Raw genomic sequence first — 23,704 nt, 5'->3', positions numbered from 1 at the left:
AATGCAGAAGTCTGAATTCAGTTTCACTGGGCCAAAATCAAGGTGTTGGCAAGTTCCAGGGAAGACACTATTCCTTGCCTCTTCCAGCTTGTGGTAGTTGCCAGCTTTCCTTGGCTTGTGGCTGCATCACTCCAATCTCTGCCTCCATTGTACCCTCCTCTTCTGTGTCTATCAGCAAATCTCTCTCTGCCTTCCCTCTTACAAGAATACATGTGCTTGCTTTTAGAGTCCACCCTGCTAACCAGGATAACCTCCTTATCTCAATATCCTTAATCATACCTGCAAAGTCCTTTTTTTGACAAATAATATTCACAGTTTCCAGGGGTTAGTGTAACCAGACCCGGGGGGACAGGGAATAATACTGTGACTTGTCTCTTGTCCCACCCTATGCAGTTAAAAGGGTTCAAAACATGCCATCCCAAAATATGCTACTCTGGGATATTGACTATTTTGAATTAAAGGCACTTGAAATACAGCAGGTGTAAGAAGATCACTCTGACCTTAAATGCAGAAGATAAAATCCCCATGTGAAAGATGTCCTCCCTATACAAGAAGGAAAATTTAATTCTTGTCATCAAGAATGAGAAGTTGAGGCTGAGGGAAATCTATACAAACCCTGTTAAATTAATCCTTATCTTCCTAGTCACTTCTCCACCCAATTAACTTCTCTAGCCCAACCCCCTTTGCCTTGTCACATTTTCACAAGTTACTACTCTTTGTCCAATTCAGTATATAAGTGTTCAACTTTAACTGTTTCCTTTGGTCTTTATTTCCTTATGAAGGCTCTGTGCCACAAAAAAACTTGTATTAAACGTGCATGTTTTTCTCCATTGATCTGACTTATGTCAATTTAATTCTTAGGCCCAGCCAAACAAACAAACAAACAAGTACCCTAAGAGGATAGAGGTAAAGTTTGCCCCCCTGCCCACAGAGTCCATAGAGATCAGCCTTTTGCTGGGGCTCAGAGGAGAGTAAAGAATGCACATGGAGGGGCAAAAAGAAAGAACAGTGCAAAGCTGTAACTAGGTGTGTAAGGAAATGAGGCACAATGGGAGTGTCACTGAGGCAATCTATCATCCATCAACCATTCACTCATTTACTTAACAATATTTATTAAACCTTCGAGTTGGGGGCACCAGGCACCAGAGCACTACTGACTGATGAGCGCTCAGCCCACAAGAAGCTAACAACACAATCTGAAAAAGATAAGCACAAACACAGGGCACCCAAAGATAGAGGATAGTAAGCATCCAGAGAGGGACTTAGGTTAATGTTGCTGAGTGCAGAAAAGAGGGGAAGAACTTGCAGTGAAGTTGAGAAAGACTGCTTTAACCAGGTTGCTTCTCTAATGACTGCCAGGCTCTGCCAATATGATGAATACAGCGAAGTAGAAGCAAGTTTGTTGCAAAAGGAAGAGAGGCAAAGAATGCGATCTCTAATATGTAACTGTGGAGACAGAGGTCCTAACCCTATTACGTCTGTAGGTTCATGTACATACGTGTGTGCATTCATAACCACAATAATCAATGGATGGGGTATTCTGTGTAAGTGACCCAAGAAAGAAAGCAAGGAGGAAACCACAACACCTTTTATGACTTAGTTTCTGAGGTCACACACTGCCACATCCACTTTTTTCTATTCATTAGAAAGGGATCACTAAGTCCAGGCTACACTCCAGAGAAGGGAAGTTAAGCTCCACCCTTTGAAGAAAGTATCAGAGAATTTGTAAACATCTTCCAAACCACTACTGTACCTACCTGTTGCGAGGATTAGATAAGACAAAACTTAGAACAATGCTGGGTTCATGGTAAGTACTACCTGTATAAGCTAATTTAGCTAATATTATTCTCCCAGTGTCCAGTCCAGGCTTTCCTGACAAGTTCTCCCTTCTGTGTGGAAGTTCCTGACATTTGAGAAGAGACCCTTTGTGTCTGCTGCAGAGGTGGGAAGGAGTACACAGCCTGCTCACTCACCAACATTTAGCCAGATTTCATGACTTAAATGAAAGTTGGGGGAGTATTTGCCTTATCAGTATATCATAACTTTATTCATTTTCTAATATTCCCACAGGAAGACTTGGAGTATTATCTCCAATTCTGGAGATGAGAAAAACCGAGGCTCAGGTCTTATTATGTAATATCATATAACTAGTTATAACTGGCTAGTAGTACCACAGAAACTAGAAACATGGTTTTCCTGAGCCCGCGGCCTTTTCCCAGACCATGCCACTTGGTGAAACTAATATTTTAGTTTCACATACCTAATCAGTAAGTTACTTAGCATTTCATTTCCTCAAATGTCTCTTGAGGCAGGGAGGTTTCAGGAAAGAGTTTCTTCCATTTACCAATGGAGTTTAGGTCAGATGGGAATAGATACAGAGATTCAGCAGACACGTCTTGTGTCCCAGACTTGACCTTTATTCACTGACACTAGATGCTATGTCCTTGGTCCATCTTTTAGTCCCAGAAGGAGGTGAACCTTGATCTTTGTAGGGAAGGAAGGGAGATTCCAATAAACAGGTGGATGGTGATTTTTAACATGGGAATCCTAGGAGTACCGGAGTAGGACCAGTTATTTCTTAGGACTTCATCCTTTTCCAAAAGAGAGTAAAGAGGCAATGGAAATAACTGCTTTGCCCACACAGATTAGAAGTGGAGAAAAAGATGAAAAACTGGGCTTTCACGCTAGAGCTTGGGTTATATTGTTTATTGAAGGGGGTCATGATCAGATGTTTTGGGGCAAGAGAACTCTGACAGCAATGTGAAAGTAGGAAAAGGAAGATTCAAGGCAGAGGCCAGTTTAGAAAGTTTTGGCAAAGTTGTGGCTGAGAGCTCATATTTGAATTAAGTCAGTGACAGGAGCAAAGGGGAGGAGATATTTCAGAGACGAATCTATAGGACTTGGTGACCAACTACATGTGTGGGTAAGAAAAAGAGAAGAGTTGTAAATAACACCAGATTTTGAGCCAAAAGGTTGGTATAGATGGTGAGGTAATTACCCTATTGGCATTTGGGACAGTTCCTGCCGTGCCAGACTGTACCAGACCTTTTAGGATGTTTATCATCATTGACTTCTGCTCACTAAATTTGAGTAGCACTCCCCAGCTATTGTGACCACCAAAATGCCCTCTTTTGGCTAGGTGACACCACCAAACATGGTAGCCAATAGAAAAAGCTGGATTGAAGATGATTAGCTCCTTTTTGGACACATTAGTTTGTGGTGCCAACAGAATGTTGATATGGATCTGGAGATAACTAGGAAGTAGCTGGAAATGTGGGTCTTGAGCTCAGGAGAAAGGCCCTGTGCAGAGATGTAGGCCTAGTACACAGAAGTAATGGTTTAAGTTGCAGCAGAAAGAGACTAGAGAGAGACAGAGAAAAGATGCTAAAGACAGAACTTTGGAAAATGTCTGTACTTAAGAAACACAAAGAAGAGACAAATAATGAGAAGTAAGTAAGGTAAGTCAGAGAACTAGGAGGGTAAAGCCCTCAAAAGCTAGATGAGAAAATTCCAAGGAAGGATTGGTGAGTGGTATACCATGCTACTGAGTTAGAATTTGTACCAGGAAGAATAACTTTACCAATTAGGGGTTAGTGGAGTCCTCAGAAAAGTTAAGTTTTGGAATAAATATGAACAGTCATGTGGTTCAAAAATCATAAAGTATAAAAATGAAAAACTTGTCACTCCTACCCCTGTTCTCCATCTGTCTAAGAACCCCAAGTAACCACTTTAATTATTTTTTTCATCCTTCCAGAGCTTTGGTAAAGACATAAGCAAATATAAATACACATTCTTGTTTTAATTCTGTTTTTGTTTTTTTTTTTTTTAACATAGAGTGCTATATACCTGCTCTTTTTCACTCAATAACATGTTCTAGAAATCTTTTCATATAGAGAGTTCCTTCATTCTTTTTCATTAGCTGTTTGTCATTTAGGGTTCTCTAGAGAAATTTGTAAGTTTGCCAGATATTCATGGAGTTACTACCCCTACCATCAACATATGAAATTGATTCTTTCTCCACAGTCTTGACAAAGACTATGTTGTCATATTTAGGAATTTTTGCCTATCTGATTGGTGAAATGTTATCAGTGTAGTTTTAATTTTCCTTTCCCTAAGATAGGATATAATTAAGTTTCAGAGAGATAGGTCAAATTTAAGAGGCTATGGAATAAGTGGATGGCAAGGAGGAGAATGAAGGAAATAGTAATAGTCCAAAGAAACTGAAATCTGACTGTATTAAAAGGAATTAGCTTGCTGACTAAGGTAGCATGTAGGTTTAATGAAGATGTTTTTAAATAGTAGAGACTTATCTAGACCTGTTTAAAATGATAATGAAATAAGTCACTAGAAAAGGAGAGACTGAAAATTGTAGAGTTTGAAGGCAAAGTCACACAGGAGGCAGAAAGAAATGGTATCTCTGGCAGTTGGGATGGATAGGAGCTAAGTTGTGGGTGTAAACACTGTGAAGGACAGAAGGTTGTGGGTGGGGAGCAGATGGCAGGCACCTTCTAAAGGCAGAGGAGGAGGAGGACTTTTGGAACAAGAATTAAAAAGGGAAGGATTAGATTCACTAGTGGGAGGAGAAAAGCACAGGCTGCAGATGCTATATCACTCACAGGCGTGGGGATTCCTGCCTGTCAGATCCCAGGGATGCAGATAAAAAGCGAATGTTTGCTGGATGATTCATACACATGGATATTGATTGATTCAATAAATATTTACTGGGTATCTACTCTTTCAGGCACATTGATGTCACTCAGGATTAACTGAGACATGAGATAGAGTGGAAGGCTACAAGCCAGATAACAGATGTATGCCAGATGTATGTATGAGAGATTAGGAGTTGTATAGGTGATGGTGACAAAGGGTAATAAGGGGTACAAGAGCCAGAGAGTTTGCTCCTTATTGTGCCTTGTACCTCAAGGGAGATGTGGTTTTAGAAAACTGTAGTAGAAATACACCAGTGTGCTTGAAATTGGTGGAGGCAATCTATGGGATACTACCACAGTCTTTGGACTCAGGAGAATAAGAACTCTGACCTTGATAAGGAAGCAGTATCTGAAGAGAGTGAGATCTGGGAGACAGCCTGAAGACAGAAAGGGTGTTCTGGGAAGAGATGAGATTTATTTAGTTTCAGAGGTACTGTGGAAACACTAGGAAGCGGACGGGTCCCAGGGAAAAGAATCACTGAGCAGTAGGAAGATAACAGTGGAGGTGAAAATTCTTCATTTGAGCAGTGACCAAAAATGACCTGAACGTGAGGCAGGAAAGAATTAGCTGGTTTCATTTGTTCTAAGAGGAATGCTGGTATACTTTTTAAAAAAAGTTTATTGCAGAAAATTTCAAATAGACACAAAATAGAACAGTATGGTGAACTCTTGTGTATCCTTCACTAACATTCATTCAACAATGATCAATACTTTGCCAATCTTGTTCAGCAATCCCTGCCCCTACTTCCCACTTTTATTTATTCCTGAAGTATTTTAAAGTTCCAGACATTTTACTATTTGACTTGTTTGCATGTAAGAACTTTTTCTTCCTTTAAACATAACCATGATGTCATTGTCACAACTAATAAAATAATTATATATATATTTTATAATATTGTTTCAATAATAGCAGACTCAAGCATTTGCTAGAGATTCCAGATAAACAGGAAACCTGCAAAGAAATGCAGATACATGGTACAAGATTAGTTAGTTCTTAGATAATAGCATTAAAAATTGTATTGTAAAAGAATATTAACATAGGAAAAATTTTAAGATCAATATGTAAACATTTTGTTAAATATAAATTATAACATTTTTGTTAAGCATAAACATAATACACATAACCTTTCTCTGTATATATCATATATAGATATAAACATATAAATATCTACATTGTAAAAGGGCTGAAAGAGCATATACTAACATGACCAGCGATGATCTGAGCGGTGTTTATTTTTTGCTTTTCATCCCTTTATGCTTTTCAGGGTGTGTATTTGTGCGTATTGCTAAGGACAGAGAAGGGGAGGGGTTAGCAGGGAAAATGTTGGGGGAAGGATCGAGCCTTCTTTGGTGAGCTGAATTTTTATGATAGTGACAACCTTTATCCAGTGGCTCATCTTTCTTCAATAGTAGCAGGACAAGCTGCACACAAAACCTCTCAGACACCGAGCTGTAGAAGGAAGGGCTTTATTCAGCTGGGAGCATTGGCAAGCTACTGCCTTAAAATCCAAGTTCTCCGAGTGCACAATTTCTGTCCCTTTTAAGGGCTCACAACACTAAAGATTTCACATGAAAGGGTCGTGATTGATTTGAGCAAGCAGGGGGTACGTGACAGGGGCTGCATGCACCGGTGGTCAGAGTGAAACAGAACAGGGCAGGGAGGTGCACAATGTTCTTCTATACAATGTCTGGAATCTAGGAATAACATCGGTTTCTAAGTTATGAGTTGATTTTTAACTACTGGGTTTAGGCCAGGCAGGCCCAGGGCTGGTTTCAGGCCTGGCGCCAGGCTGCCTGTCTTTGGTTTTACTTTCTTGTTTTTTCTTAAAACAGGTACTGAGTACAAAACAATATAAAACAATATGAGAGGGTCTCTGTCCTCACAGTCCCACAGCCCACAAATCAGCAATCTAGACGAATGTAATAGGCTTGGAAAATACATGTTAACTGAATAAAATCTAACAAAAAAAGGACAAAGGCTGCATTCTGAACTATCACTTTGTTAGAAAAAGAAGTGAAAAGAAGCCATTCCTGTTGGACAATCCCCGCAAAACGAGACCCACTACACAGACAGCACTTTACCCACCCAGCTAGCCTTTAGATTCTTAGGGCGAAAGCCCATGACCGCTCACGGGGTTTCTCAGGCGCGTGGAAATCCTCCCTAAGACTTCTGGGAAATGGAGTCTAAGGCACTGTGACGATAAGCGCCTCGGATATTTCTGGGAATTGTAGTTCGCAGACTGAGGCTGCGAACCCGACTAGCATCCAAGAGGCATGGCAAAGAGGAGGGTGCGGTTGCTGGGCCTCCTTCCGAGGCCACTTCCGAGGTTCAGCCTCCCTTCAAGGCCATTTCTGCTTTGGGAGAAGGGACCTGAGTCTCTGCGCACCCTTGCCTGCTAATAAAGGGGATGAGGGACCTAGGATCTCGATTATGAACCTCATAACGGCAGAGACTGAATCCAGGAAGAGGGAGAAAGCTGTGTAAAACCGGGTGCTGTATATGAAAGAAATTCCTGGTATACGAAGGTTCCTGTGTGTCAGACTCTGAAACTAGGTTTGGATCCCTTGTTTGACAATGGGGAAAAGTGCAGCCCAGTGTATCAGGTTTGGGCGATACTGCAGGGAACAGATAGTAACTGTATGGCGTTAATAGTACTGGTTTGCCTCTGGGAAACAGGAATCTTTTCCAGCAAAAACAGACCTGACCCAGGGCTTTTCCGGCTTGAGATTTTGGGAAACAGGAAAATCACATGAGGAACATATCCAAAAACTGCTGGTATTGAAGCCATTTCTGATTGCTTTACTAGGGAAGATTAGGATTAAGGTAAAACAGCAAAATCCTCCATAATTATTAAAGAGGTGGTGAGTGGTAGATTTTTTATTTTTTATTTATTTATTTTTTTGTCATTTTGTTTCCAAGGCTTACAGAAGGATGTGGATTACAGAAAGATAAGGTTAAAGGGGAGAAGAAAGCGAAAAACAGACATCTCAGAACCCTTAAAAAGAGCATCGAAAAGGAACCTCTCCTCTTGCTTCAGGCTGGGGTTTAGTGGAATGTGTAGAATCTATACAGTCACCCCCAACATCAGGTCATCCAGACCACTTGTCGTTAGACTCCGCTGTACATGCCAGAGTGGTCTCAGAATTTCTTTTTTTTCCTTTTTTTCCTTTTTTTTTTTTTTTTTTTTGAGGCAGGGCCTCGTCTTGTTGCCCAGGCTGGGGTGTAGCCATGGCTCACTGCAGCCTCGACCTCCTAGGCTCAAGCGATCCTCCCACCTCAACTTTCCCAGTAGCTGGGACCACAGGCATGTGCCACCAAGCCTGGTTAAGTTTATAAATATTTTGTAGAGACAGGTTCTCCCTGTGTTGCCCATGCTGGTCTCAAATTCCTGGGCTCAAGCAATCCCTTCCCTGCTAAGCCTTCCAAAGTGCCAAGATTTACAGGCGTGAGCCACCACGTCAGGCCTGCTCTCTGAATTTCTAGAGAAAATGCATAGTTGCCTCGGATGGTTCAAGGGGACTACGCAATCACCAAACTCCATCTTTCAGTTTTTTGTTGAATTAGCTGGGTTGTCATATAGAGTTTCCCATAGTTGTACTGTACTTTGTTAGTTATATTCCTCCAGTGTCATTTAACATATATCTTTTGTTCATGTTTCCTATAAATCAATAAATTCAAGGAGTTCAATTAGCATCATATATATGTACATGGACAGATACTTCATAGGTTGTGTCATATACTAATATTGGGAGGTATGTAATGGTTATGCTGTCAGCCCTTGATGATCATTGCCTTGATTAATTAATTCATCTCCTATTTATTTTTGGTCCTAAGATTGGATAAATATAGACTTTATTTTTTTTCTAGCAGTTTTAGGTTCATGACAGAACTGTGGAAGGTATAGATATTTGCCATATACCATGCTCCCACAAAGGCATAGCCCCTCCCATTTTCAACATTCTTCAATGGTACTTTTGTTACACTTCATGAACTTATATTGACACATATTACTACTCACAGTCCACAGTTGAGATTAGGATTTATTTTTGATGTACATTCTGTAGATTTGAACAAATGTATAGTGACATGTATCCACCATTAGAGTATGGACAGAGTAGTTTCACTGACTTAAAAATCCTCTGTGCTTCACCAGTTCCTTCCCTCCTCATTAACTCCTAGTAACCACTGATCTTTTTCTGTCTGTTTTTGCCTTTTCTAGAATGTCATATAGTTAGAGCTGTACAGTATGCAGTCTTTTCAGATTAGCTTCTTTCACATATTAATATGCATTTAAGTTGTCTCCATGTTTTTTCATTGTTTGATAGCTCATTTCTTTTTAGCACTGAATAATCTTCCATTGTCTGGATGTACTGCTGTTTATACATTCACCTACTGAAGGAAATACTGGTTACTTCCATGTTTTTGTAATTGTGAATAAAGCTGCTCCTTTGTATTGATGCCAGTGAGTGCGATTGCTGAATTGTACAGTAAGAGTATGTTTAGTTTTGTAAGAAACCACCGAACTGTCTTCCAAAGTGGCTGTACCATGTTGCATCTCTACCGGCAATGAATGACAGCTCCCATTCGTCCACATCCTTCATCAGCATTTGGTGATGTCAGTGTTCAGGATTTGGGCCATTCTCATAGATGTATAATGGTATCTCATTATTATTTTAATTTATATTCCCCTGAGGACATGTGGTGTAGTGGGACATTCTTCACAAACACCAGCAACTATTAATGATGTGCCTTTCAACCAGAGTAGCTAACATTGGGCATGGAGAGATAGTAGGCAGAGGAGGGATTAAGGAGCAGGGCTTGGTTCTCACAGATTGCACAGTTGTGGCCAGAGAAGACTGTCATGGTGAGAGTAAGGGGGAGTTGAAAGAAACTGACTCTTAGCCATCTAGCATGGAGGAATAGACAGTTTTGGGAGAAAACTAATGAATTTTGAACAGGATGAATGTGAAATGCCTGAGGGATAAAAGGAAGTATTTAGTAGGCTGTTCCTTCATTCATTAAACAGATGTTTGTTGGGTACCTGGGAATATTACAATGCATAGAAACATTTATTGGATACTTAGTAATTTAGAGGGCAATGAATGCTATAGAAAATATGTAGAGTATCAAGATTGGTTGTGGAGAGTAACCAGGGTTGTAACTGGAGTGTGGGTTTCATGAGAAAATGCTATTTGAGCAAAGACTGACAGGCAATAAAGCATTTGGCCATGCAGATGTGAAAGGGAAAAGGATTCTAGACAAAGGGAATAGTGGCTTCAGGACCCAAGGAGTGAGCATAGCCAAGTGAGATGTGGAGCCAGTGCAGGCTTTGGGACAAAGAAGTGACAGAATCAGACTGTTTTAGCAGGATTTTTGTGGCTGTTAGCTGAGATGAGACTGTGGAGGGGCATGAGGGGAAGTGAGAAGACTGGGAGAAATGCAATGCAGGAATCCAGGTGAGAGATAACAGTGGCCCAGACAGGGGTAGTCACAGTTGAAGTGGTGAGAAGTGGTCAGATTTTACATATATTTTAGTGGATTTGCTGTAAGATTGTTGTGGAGCATGAGAAGAGATGAATCACTGATAAATCAAGGATTTTGGTTTTAGCTGTTGAAGGTATGGAAATATTGACCTGGGCTTAAGAAAGCTTTAGACATCATCCATCTATCTATCTATCTATCTATCTATCTATCTATCTATCTATCTATCTATCTATCTATCTACCTACCTACCTACCTATCAATCATCTATCTATTTGATTATTGAAATCAGATATGTACCCTGCAGGGAAAGTGTACAGAATCACAAAACAAAGTCTGAGTTAGGATCTTCAAATCTTAGGAAGATAACGAACATCTCTAAAAAAGTGGTAGGCGACTGGGTGTGGTGGCTCATGCCTGTAATCCCAGCACTTTGGGAGTCCAAGGATCACTTGAGGTCAGGAGTTTGAGACCAGCCTGGCCAATATGGCGAAACCCTGTCTCTACTAAAAAAATAAAAAGAAATTCGCCAAGGTGATGATGCAGGCCTGTAATCCCAGGTACTTGGGAGGCTGAGACAGGAGAATAGCTTGAACCTCTGGGAGGCAGAGGTTGCAGTGAGCCGAGATTGTGCCAGTGCACTACAGCCTGGGCAACAGAGCAGAGTGAGACTGTCTCAAAATAAATAATAAATAAATACTAAAATTAAAATTTAAAAAGTGGTTGGAAAAATTAGCCATGAATATAGAAAAACACAATTAGTTTATCACCTTACTCAATTAACAAGATTAATATCAGATGGATTAAAGATTCTAAGTGTGAAGCAACAAACTTAAAATATATTTTAAAATATAGGACACTAGATTTACATTTTTGGGGTAGGGAAGACACCATGAGACAAAAAAATAAAAATAAAAATACTCATGAATTAAAAATTGAAAACACTCATGACTACATTAAAATTTAGCACCTTTGTATTTAAAATGACAGAAGCCAAATTAAAGCATATGTTACAGACTGGGAAGAGAATGTGGAACAAATAAAGGCATAATACCCAGAATATATAAGTAATGTTTATAAATCAATTTTTAAAAGACACATAACCAAATAGCAGAAAGAATACAAAATATAAATTAAAATTCAGAAAAGAAAAAAATCTGCAGTGAATTTATACCATGATGTGCAACTGCCTAGGGTCAGAAAAATGCAAGTTAAAATTACAATGAAATACCATTTTTCCTGTTAGGCAGAAAAAATTAAAATTATTGTCAAAATCAAACGTGAACAAGTATGGAGGAAAACAGGCACAAATATATACTGTAAGTAGAATACAAATTTACCTAATCAATGAATTGAAATAAAAATGAAAAGCTGAATGTGCCAATCTCAGGACAAAATATATTAACCAAATGGAGATGGTCATCATAGAGCCAAAAACCCTGGAACTCAAGGACTGGGGTCTGCCAGGTCCTATCCAGGGCTGGAGAGATGTAGAGTCCACCTAGGAGCATATTAGTCACTAGCAACATGTACTCTGTCATGGCATGAGGACACATAAACATACCCCTGTGGCCTGAATAGGCTCTCCCTCATGACTACCTTTTCCGTTGCCTCTGACTCAAGGATCAACAAGCAGTCTTCTCTCTGACACCTTAAAACATGGAACCCATGAATTATTTCACTGGAAATATACAGCCTCCATTAGCATTCAGTAAAATATATTTAGGAACTGTCTTTTGTGAGGTTTGCTATTGTGAGTTGTCCCCAAGAGACTCTGTAACATCAGTGCCCTGAAAAATACCCAGTTTCTGGACCTATGGGGCTGAGGTTCACAGCCCACGAAACTTGGTCTAGCTGGTCAGTCCCTGTCCATATGACACTTGTGAGGCATCTCCTATAGTGTCAAATGAAGCAAAATGAAAAAGTTGTAGACTGTGGAGTGCTCAGTACATATAAGTTAAATTAGTAAATTATTTTGTTTTACATAGCTGAAATTATACTACATACGTAGTTTAGTATTCAGGTTTTCTATTTAACAATATTCTTATGAGCATTTTCTCACTTCACCATTAAAGCCCTGCTTGTCTGGAGGAAGTTGTCCTGCATAGAGTCTCAGAACCAGAATCGGCCTCAAGCAATGAAGTTCATCCAATCTCTTTATTTACACATGGGCAAATTGAGGACCAGAAAATAAAGGATGTGTGCATGATTATATAGAGTTTGGCAAGCAGAGGCTGTCCTGGACTCTTCTCCAGGATTTCTCAAAGTTCTGAGCCAAGGTCAGAAAAAGAACTGGAAAGCCAGTCTCCCTCCTCTGTCTAACACCAGTTTGGGAGGCAGTCTCATGGAACATGGGAATTCAGAAAATGGGGATAAAAGTCCAACATCCCTAGAAGTCTGAAAGGATTGAGGGGAAAAAAAACAGAATTGTCTAGAGAGAAAGAGAACAGGCAAGAAAATGAAAAATTAGGCTGGAATAGGGATTTGATAAAGAGTTTAGGAAGGAGATAGGAAAAATGGGGATCAAAATCAGAAAGAGGAGTGAAAATATATATTTTTTGACATTTTTGCTTTGCAATGTGCAGTAATTTCCTCTTAGAGCCACTTTGAAACTAGAAAATACTTATTTTTCAAAGCATTTTGGAAGTTTTTTTTTTCATACTGTCTTGAGTCTTTCATGACCCCCAGAATTGAGATAGGCATGGACTAAATGCCTGGGGGATTGGTTTTCCCATTCTAACAAGGGGATGTTCCACTAGTTCAGTTTAGGCAAATGAGAAGACAAAGTATCCCTCACACACAGCAGGACAATGCAAAAAGCACTGTACTCAAGAGTCAAGGGACTAGATTTTGATAATTTGGGATTTTTCTATCTGTGTCATCTTGTTCAACTAAATCATCTTTCTAAACCTCAATATTATTATAAAATGGAATGATAATAACCCTACTGCAATAGGATATTGTAAGACTTAAATAAGACAAATTCATAACAAAATTACTTTGAAAATTCCAAAGTGCTATGTAAACGTGAATAATGAAACTCTTATAGCAGGGGTCAGTGAGATCGAGATAAGAGAAAGAGTTGTCTAGGGTCACACACCCTGGGAATGACTGGCAAGGCCTGACACTCAGCTCTCCTAAAATACCAAATGATATTTGAAGGACCTGATGCCTTTTGAACATTGTCCCATGATTGGGAAAAATAAGGGGAGGAGAGATTCAAACAGAGACATATACAACTAAAGGCAAGTCCTTCTCAGTTGTTAGGGTATTGCCATGATACCAGAGAAATGGGTGGTAGGCTTGTTCCACAGAAGATAGGGAGAAAGGACTAGGAAGCATGATGAGCCAAATCTGCCCTGGTAACAGATATCCGTGGTAGATGATCTGCCTTTCAATTCCAGTTTATTCATTTTCTCAAGTCTACATAAGTAAATCTTACCCTCTATCCTTTTGGGTAATTGTTATAGACTAGAAATTATTCTAAACATATGCCATCTTTTAACTCAAAATTCCCTTACAATAGTCCTATCAGGTAGCTAATCACCATTCTCCTTTTATAGAAAAGGAAACTAAGACACTGTTATAGGTTTAATTGTGTCTTCCCCAAAATATGGTGGAAATAGACTTTGCAGATAATCAGGTTAAGATAAGGTCATTAGGATGGGCCCTAATCCAGTATGACTCATCCTTAAAAACAGAAAATTTGGACACAGAGAGAGACAAGTAAAGAGGCAAGATAATGTGAAGATACAGGGAGAATGCCATCTACAAGCAAAATAATGACTGACACTACCAGAAACTAGGAGAGAGGTCTGGAACAGATTCTCCCTCAGAACCATCAGCAGGAAGCATCCCTAATGGCACCTTCATTAGGGACTTCTAGTCTCCAGAACTGTGAGACAACACATTTTTGTTGTTTAATCCACTCAGTTTGTGGTACTTTGTTATGGCAGCCCTAGCAAACTAGTACAGACACAGAAAGATTAAATAATTTGCCTGAGGTCATACTGCCAATATATGACAGAACCAGGATTCAAACTTAAGAGCCCACTTTTTCAACCACTATAATGTCTTGACTCATTTTACATGATAAGAGAGGCCTGGAACAGCTTTTTAGTCCTTATGTTTAAAAGGAAGTAATGGGATTTTTGAGGTAAGAAATGTTCCAAAACATAAAGTATATGGTAGACCTTGGCAACCTGAGACTAACTCCATGTTACAGTCAGTCTCTTTAATTCCTTATTGCATCCAAGAAAAACTTCCTCTCCTCATATACCGAACTCTTATACCAATAATTCTCAAACTCATGTCCTTAGAACACTGAAGTTCCTAAAGTTAGAGAAAAGCATTTTTTCTTGAAAATTCTAACACTGTCAGTCTTTTCCAGTAACAGAAATATAATTACAGAGGGTTTTCTACATTAAAATTTTTCTTTGATAATTTTTTTTTTTTTACTAAAATGTGGCTAGCTGAAAATCAAGATAGAGAAAAATAGAGTATCGTATAACCTTTCTAAGCAACCATTACTCATTAGAAGCATAAAGCTGATGTCTGACTCAGGACTTATATAAGAGGCCTTTTCTCTGTGGGCTTCTCGAACCAACTGTAGAGTAGTTCAGCCTGCCAACAGACCTACTGAGTTACAGCCAGCTCATCAATAGCCTGAGATTACAACCAGCCCATTGTATACTCATTGCAGATGGTTACTGCTCATTACAGACTTTTCTTGTCATTTCATATTCCTCTCAAAATATCCCTGTAAGGTAGGAAGGGAAGATACTTTTAATAACATTTTACATTTTAGGAAACAGCCTCAAAGAGATTAAATGATTTGCCCAGGGTCACATACTGTCATGAGGTATGAGCCCATGGGTATTTTAGGTAATTTTCCTGTACCCTACTCACTTCCAAAGGGTAAAGGCCAGGAGAGATCACTTAAAGTTGCATTTAGATAACAGCATTGTTTGCTAACCTCCCTTCCTGCTTATGGGGAACTCTCACTTGTGTCTCACTGAAGGGGGAGATAATAATATTTTTTAAAAGTATAGAGTATATACTATGAAGAAAAATAAAGCAAGATAGGATACAAAACACCGATGGGATATGTATCATAATTTTAAATACGGTAACAAGAAACAGCTTATTAAATAGGTGTCATAGAAGGTGAGAGAAAGAAAGAGCCGGCCGGGCGCGGTGGCTCAAGCCTGTAATCCCAGCACTTTGGGAGGCCGAGACGGGCGGATCACAAGGTCAGGAGATCGAGACCATCCTGGTTAACCCGGTGAAACCCCGTCTCTACTAAAAAATACAAAAAACTAGCCGGGAGAGGTGGCGGGCACCTGTAGTCCCAGCTACTCGGGAGGCTGAGGCAGGAGAATGGCATGAACTCAAAAGGTGGAGCTTGCAGTGAGCTGAGATCCGGCCACTGCACTCCAGTTTGGGTGACAGAGCGAGACTCCGTCTCAAAAAAAAAAAAAAAGAAAGAAAGAAAGGAAGAGCCACATCTGGATATCTGAGCAAAAGCCTGCAAGCAGAAGGAATAGCAAATGTGAAAGTTCTGTGGCAAGAGTGGCCTGGTATGTTTAAGAATAATGAAGAGGCCAGCGTGGCTACAGTAAAGTGAAAGAGAATAGAGCAATAGGAGATTAGACTCAAGAGGTCATGAGGGACCACACTATGTCGGGCCTTGTAGGTCACTGTAAGGACTTTGACTTTTACTATGAGTGAGATGAAAAGCTACTGGAAGATTCTGAGTAGGAGCAGTTTTAATTTTAAACAATTAAAAAGGATTCTTCTGGCTAATGTGTTGAAAATAGGTTGTATGAGCGATGGGGGTGGTTGAGAGGGACAAGGATGAAAACAAAGAGATAAGTTAGGCAATAGTCTAGCAGAGATATGGTGGCAGCTTGGTTCAGGGTGAAAATGGTGGCAAATGGTTTGATTCTAGAACAATTTTGAAGTAAAGCCAACAGGATTTGCTGATGGTTTAGATATTTTTAATTTTGGTTTCCATATGTTCATTGTTCAATGAGTAATTTTAGACTATGAAGTTGTAAGGAAATGATCAATGATGGGACCAGGCTTATCAGAAAAGATGGATAGTGAACAAGAATATTAGAAAGTAGTTCTTGAGATCTCAAATCTCCAGCTCCCCAGCAGGAAGCCAATGCTCTGAAGGATCCATTGTGTTCAGCTAATGCAGTTCTACTCCAGGATCTAAATAGAAAAGGTGAGAGTCACATGGAAGAAAGGTCCAGTTTCAACCCCTAAATTTAGCATGGATCCACATCCAGACCCAGGGCTACCTTTTTTTCTTCCAAATTTCCCAAACAGAAGATGTAAGTCAAGTTATGTTTTATTTACAAAATGAAGGGTATACCAGGAATTACTGTTAACTTTATTAAGTATGATAGTAGCATTTGGTTAGGTAAGAAATTGTCCATGGTTTTTAGAAATGCGTAATGAAATATGTAGGAAGGAAACTACATAATGTCTCAGTTTTATTTAAAATATCAAAATAATAAAATGAAGAAAAAAGGAACAAATAAAGCAAATGTGGCAAAATGTTGATAGTTGTTAAACCTGAACAATGAGCATAGAGGAGTCCATTTTACTAGTCTCTCTAATTTTGTATATGTTTTAAATTTGTCATAATTAAAAATGAGCGAACATTATGTTTTATCAAGTTAAATACTTCTGAGAGAATATTAAAATGAATTTAACTGGTTTTATGATCTGAGATAAAAATTAAAACTCTTCCCCAAACCATAAAAGGTATGGATTTAAGTGTCTTGACTTCCCTCAAACTCATTTTCTTAAATCTTTTTTTTTCTTTCTTTCTTTCTTTGAGATGGAGTTTCACTCTTGTTGCCCAGGCTGGAGTGCAATGGCACAATTTCCTGCTCATTGCAACCTCTGCCTCCCAGGTTCAAGTGATTCTCCTGCCTAAGCCTCCCGAGTAGCTGGGATTACAGGCATGTGCCACCACACCCGGCTAATTTTGTATTTTTAGTAGAGATGGGTTTTCTCCATGTTGGTCAGGGTGGTCTCGAACTCCCAACCTCAGGTGATCCGCTCATCTCTGCCTCCCAAAGTGCTGGGATTACAGGCATGAGCCACCACGCCTGGCCTCTTAAATCTTATTATCCTATGATTATCCTATCTCCTTCATATCCTTTGCCATACAATTTTTATTTATTTACTTTTAGAGACAGGGTCTTGCTCTGTCACTCAGACTGGAGTACAGTGGCATAATCATAGCTCACTGAAGCCTCAAACTTGTGGGCTCAAGTGAGTCTCTCACCACATATGACCTGGAAGCCCCTGCCTTTCCCAACCAAACCAATGTACATCTTTCATGTATTGATTGATGTCTTATGTCTTTCTAAAATGTATAAAGCCAAGCTACAGGCACATGTTCTTAGGATGTCCTGGGGCTGTGTCACAGGTCATGGTCACATATTTGGCTTAGGATAAATCTCTTCAAATATTTTAGAGTTTGACTCTTTTCGTCAATATTTACAATATTGACCGACTTGTGGAGTGGCTTATGCCTGTGTGCCCACAGCTCTGCCTACAGAGTAAAAGGGAAGTACTAAGGAGAATTGCCTCCTTGGGAACTGCATGTAGCTCATGGCTTTTGTGACTGGAATAGCATTAGTAAAAGCCTGACATTGTGGAAAGACACACATGCGTGGACCTGGTTGTTTCTAACCCTACACTGCTCCTGACAGTAGGGAAGGCGTGCTGACCCAACAGGCCCAGCTCTCTGCTTTGAGCACTTGCTTTACCTCGCTGATGGTAGCCTGGGGCAACTCCTACCTACTGTGGAACCATGTGGCCCTGAGCATGCAACCCCGCAGAGTATGTTTCCTAGGAGACGCTGGCCCGTTCCAGGACACCAAGCTCTTCTTGCTCTTGGTTGATCTTGTTTTAAATACCGCCCCACCCAACTCCCACGGCTCCACCCAAAAGCAGTCAAATGGAGTTTGTGGCAGTTGCCTGCCCTTATCTTCTAGGAGTGCCCACTGCCATCATGTTGTGGTGGTCCCAGCCAGCCTACTGGGGGCGTGACGGGACAGGAGCATGTCCAGAGAGTAGCGCCCAGAGGCTCCTCATCCACACCGCAGTATTAGCTCTCATGCCCCTCCTCACATACTGCAATTCCCACCGAGGGATGGGCTAGGGGACCTGGGCAAGTGAGGAGGGAGGGCGACTGGCCTCCACAGGGGCCTTTCTCTCCCTCTACCTGCTGGCTGACAGAAAAGGGCCCATGCCAAGCACCTAGATTTAGGCTCCTTGTAAAATAGGAGATTATTTTGAAGATGTTCTACTTAAATGTGAGAGCCAAGTCACAGTAATTCGAGTCACGTCAGAAGACCCTTAATTTCTTCTTAAAATAGGTCTGCCTTCTCTGGATCACTCTTACCCTCAGGCCTTCTATCTGAACTTCCTCACTGCAAACCCCAAAGTTTCTGGTTCTACTTATTGACTTCGTAATAAAAAGATATAGGCTATTTTCATCAGACATTCAACCTACATTGTGCTTTGTATTCATGACTGCTGAGTATATGTCAGAAATCCCCCCCTGCACACCCTAGTAGCTTACATGTAAGTTAAGTAACAATACCACTTTAAGGAATGTAGCCACTGGTCCCTTGCTTCCTTGCCCATATCTAGTCACCAATTTCACTGGATCTTTCCTTTTCTGTTTGCTTTCAGAATGTCCCCAAAATTCAAATATTGAAACTTAATCCCCATTGTGGTGGTATAGGAGGTGGGGTCTTTTGGGAAGTGATTAAATTATGAGAACTCATTCCTCTTGAATGGATTAGTGCCTCATAAAAGGCCTGGAGTTTTAAGCCTCTTTTGCCCTTACGTCACTTCCGCTATGTGAAGCCATATAGCATTTGTCCCCCCTGAAGGTTGTGCAACAAGGCACCATCTTGAAAGCACACAGAAGCCCTCACCAAATACCAAATGGGCTGGTGCCTTGACATTGGACTTCTAGCCCCCAGAACTGTGAGAAAAAAAAAATTCTTTATAAATTACCCCACCACAAGTTTTTGTTGTAGTAGCACAAAGACACCAGTTTCTTCATCTGTCCACTGCTGTTTCCCAATACTGTTATTTTAAGAACCCCAGCTTCCCACCTAGTTTCTGTCTACCATCTCTCATTTCTAAACCATCCAGTCTCTTCCACCAGATTAATCTTCACCCTCAAGCCAAACTTTACCATGATCAAAAACCTCCCATAGCTGGGCGCAGTGGCTCATCCCTGCAATCCTGACAATTTGGGAGGCCAAGGCAGGTGGATCACCCCAGGTCAGGAGTTTGAGACCAGCCTGGCCAACATGGTGAAACCCCATCTCTACTAAAAATACAAAAATTAGCCGGGCATGGTGGTGCGTGCCTGTGGTCCCAGCTACTCAGGAAGCTGAGGTGGGAGAGTTGCTTGAACCTGGGAAGTGGAGGTTGCAGTGAGCTGAGATCACACCACTGCACTCCAGCCTGGGTGACAGAGCAAGGCTCTGTCTAAAAAAAAGAACCTCCCATAATTCCTTTATTGCTTAAAAGATGAAATCCAAATGCAACCTGATACTAAAGGCTGCCATCATGTAGCTATGAAATTCCAAATCACCAATTTCTTTTCAACTTCTTTGAACCCCCTGCCATAAGCAAGTGAGTTCAACTACTTAAACAAACTGAGAACATTTTCCCACCTCTGACTTTCCTTACACAGTTCCCTTTCTTTCTTAGATCTGCTAGGATCCAGCTTAAGAGATCCAGTACTGAAGTTGGCAGAACTGGAGTAAAATACTGGCCCTTGTGTAAGTTATTCAACATCTGTATATTTTAATTTCATCTTCCCATAATGTAGTGAATTAAATTACAGTCATGTCACTTAAGGATAGCAGTATGTTCTGAAAAGTGCATCATTAGGTAATTTTGTCCTTGTAACATCATAGAGTATACTTTCACAAACCTACATAGTATAGCCAACTACACACCTAGACTATATGGCATAGTCTATTTCTTCTAGGCTATAAACCTATACATTATGTTACTGTACTGAATACTAGAGGCAATTGTAATACAATGGTAAATATTTGTGAATCAAAATATATCTAAACATAGAAAAAGTATAGTAAAAACACAGTGTAAAACATTTTAAAATGTCACACATATATGGGGCACTTGCTGTGACTACAGCTTACAGGACTGGAAGTTGCTCTAGGTATCAGTGAGTGAGTAGTGAGTGAATATGAAGGTCTAGGACATTATAGTTCATCTAATGAAGACTACGCTACTGTAGACTTTATAAACACTGTACATTAGGCTGTACTAAATTTATTTTTAAAATATTTTTTCTTCTATAATAAACTAACCTTAACTTACTATAACTTTTTTGTTTGTTTCATCATTTTTATTGGTCATATATCTAGAATTCATTACATAATCTTTCAAAATAATGAGATATTACAAGAATAGTTTACAAGTCAGCTCTGACTGCACAAATATTTGACACAGGAGATCATTTTTACAAATACGTATGCTTTTTTGTTTGTTTGTTTTTTGTGGTTTTTTGTTTGTTTGTTTTGGGGTTTTTTTGAAACGGAGTATCGCTCTCTCTCCCAGTCTGGAGTGCAGTGGCAGGATCTCATCTCACTGCAAGGTCCGCCTCCCAGGTTCACGCCTTTCTCCTACCTCAGCCTCCCTAGTAGCTGGGTCTACAGGCACCTGCTACCACACCCAGCTAATTTCTTGTATTTTTAGTGAGATGGGGTTTCACCATGTTAGCCAGGATGGTCTCCATCTCCTGACCTTGTGATCCACCCGCCTCGGCCTCCCAAAGTGCTGGGATTACAGACCTGAGCCACAGTGCCTGGCCATGTTTTCTTATAAGAATACTTTAAGAAAGAAAATAAGTCTCTATCTATCTTACAGCAAATTTTATGCAGTCTCTTTTTCTCATTCAATCATCCTTTCAGCATGTCCATCACATCCAATAAACTAAATTAAAATCTGTTACTTCTCATTTTCAAATACTATTAAGATTCACACTGTTAAAGGATTTTTAGGGTTCCTTTTCTAATCTTTCCTGATTTGAAAAAAATCCATGTATTCAGGCTAAAAGAGGTAATTTAAACAATATTCCTCCTGAATAGAACTTCTATCAGGTTAATCATTGTTTGGTGAATTATCTTTTCACTTCCTACTTAGGCTAGGCTAGTTGGTAGTTTTACCCCTGCTGATAAAGTCCTGACATTCCTAATAGTTCCTAAACTGCAAAAAAAAAAAAAAAAAGAAATCCTAGAAACAAGAGTAAAATAGAAATATTAAGAAAGCTAAAACACTATTGATTAGAAAACATTTAAATTCAAGGTCTCCCCCAGGTTGAAGAAGACAGAAAAGTAATAAAGTATAAGGATGTGGCAGTAAGTTGTATAAAATGCTGAAAATCTGAAAAAGATTAATCACTCAAGCCAGTGGTGTATCATTTCCAAAATGCCAGAGGGCTAGAGGATACAGAATCTTAGATTCTGTGTCTAGGCTGAACTCAATATTTGATATTCTTCTTATGCTGTGGCTTTGAAATAGTCTAATAAATATCCACTTGCCCAGAGCAAGTAGTCTTTCAGGCCAGGGGAACTTTAGAGAATATTGACCAGGTTTACCTGAAGAGATAGGAACCACCAGGGCAAACATTTGGCATTCACTCCACTCCTTCACTGTTACTGAAAAACGTCCACTTGTCAAAGTCTGTTGTTTTACTTTTCAGGTAACATGAATTAAAATTAAGAAACTAGCAGTTTTCTACTACAGTGAAGCTCCTGAGTACTCAGCTGCAATTATTCAATATTCTTGAAAAGATGCTTTAAAAAGCAAGCCCTTGTCCAATAAGGTATTTAATAGCGCTTAGGGACTATTAGATGTCCCATTTCTCTTCTCTTTCATTTCTCTTGATCTCTTCTCACCCCAGTGTAACAAATTGCTATAGGTTTTTACCAAAACGCTGCAGCAGTAGTTGGAAATGAGTTATTTTGCATTACCAAAGTGTTCAATCACATCATCACAGATCACATTTGCATATAACCAAGAGATGGACAAATAACATCTACTGCAGTGATTTTGCAAATTCAGCATAGTCAATGTATCCATCATTGTTCTTGTCATTATCTCTCAAAACACCATCTCTTATGTTAATCAGTTCATCTTCACTCATTAGTGGTGCCTGTTCACTCCCTTTCTCCTTATGGACATGAGTAATGGCTATGGAGAGTTCTAAGCCATCAAGCAAATCGTTGCCATCATAATCGTGCATTTTGAAGTAATGGAGCTGCAGTTCTTGTGGTGACATCTCCACCTCTGGTTTGTTGATGACACCTTCTGTAAGGTACATGGATGTGTTTTGGTCAAGGAATAGGCCAAGGTGGACATCCAGGCCTGAATGACTCAGCGAGTTTGGTGTGCAGGCACACACTTCCACTTGTTATATAACCTGTTTGTGCAAGTTCATACTTGGCTCTGAGCCACTATTGTCTGTAAAAGGTATAATTGTCCTGCTGACACTGTGCGCAGGGCTAAGCTTAGCATGGCTCTTGTGCAGGTGCTGCTGCCCAGACAGAGAGTGAAGCTACTGCCCCTGTAAGGGAGAATGACCAACTAGCAGATGGGCAGGGGGAGCCAGGAACCAGCTCGTGCCCATAGAGAGAAAGAGTTAAGCTGCTGACCCTGAAGGCAAGGGAGAGCCAGCCCTTCAGCTATGTGTGGGAGCCGCTGGCTCAAGCAGTTGAGACAGGGTGGACAGTGTGAGAGACTTGGTGTAAGTGAGCTAGTGTAAGTAAGCTGCTGATGAGAGCTATTGCTGAATAAAATCATCTTTCACCTGCCTACTTCCCCTGCCAAGTGTTCTGTTAGCTATTTGCCCAGGGACCCACTCCCTTGGACTTCAGCATGGGCTGGACCCGAATCCTAAACCTAACAATTGGTGATGAGGATGGGATGAGGTGAGTAGGTCTTCAGTCCCTGAGGGCTCCTGGGTTGGCTATGTGGCTACAGCATGGGCTGTGGTACCAGGTGGCAACGTGCTGCGAGGATGGGCTTCAGTGGAAACATGGGAGGCAGTGGATGGGTCCCCCCCAAGTGTGGAGAAGGCGCTGAAGCACCTGGAAGTGCACAGCACTGAGATGCAGCATGCTTTTTCCGCCAGAGTCAGATGGATGTTTGTGACTGCTGCAGGAAGTCCCTGCCCAGTCCTTGTGGGACACACACAGGGAGGAAGAACTTCTGTTACAGGTTCGCCCAACGGTCTGCCAGAAAATAGAGCATGAGCAGCTGTTGGGCCCCAAGGGTGGGCCAGAGACCCTCTACTGTGGTGGAGCACACTTCCTATGGTGTCTGTGCCCCAACTAAGTTGCAGGAGTTAAGCAAGTGATGTTGGTAGTCGTGTACATACTTGGTGCAAGTCATTCGGGAGAAGAATGTTGCTACACAACCTGGTCCTGCC

At 40.4% G+C, this 23,704-nt stretch overlaps 1 pseudogene; it reads right to left on the bottom strand.

Moving 5' to 3' along the window:
• Window positions 1–21,692: 21,692 nt before the first annotated feature.
• LOC105547567 lies at window positions 21,693–22,597 on the bottom strand (annotated as a pseudogene).
• Between the last annotated feature and the right edge of the window lie 1,107 nt (window positions 22,598–23,704).

Source organism: Mandrillus leucophaeus, unplaced genomic scaffold (genome assembly GCF_000951045.1).
Source record: "Mandrillus leucophaeus isolate KB7577 unplaced genomic scaffold, Mleu.le_1.0 Scaffold392, whole genome shotgun sequence".
Classification (NCBI taxonomy): Eukaryota; Metazoa; Chordata; class Mammalia; order Primates; family Cercopithecidae; genus Mandrillus; species Mandrillus leucophaeus.
Note: the sequence above shows the minus strand (reverse complement) of the source record. Positions and strands in the feature narration are given on the sequence as shown.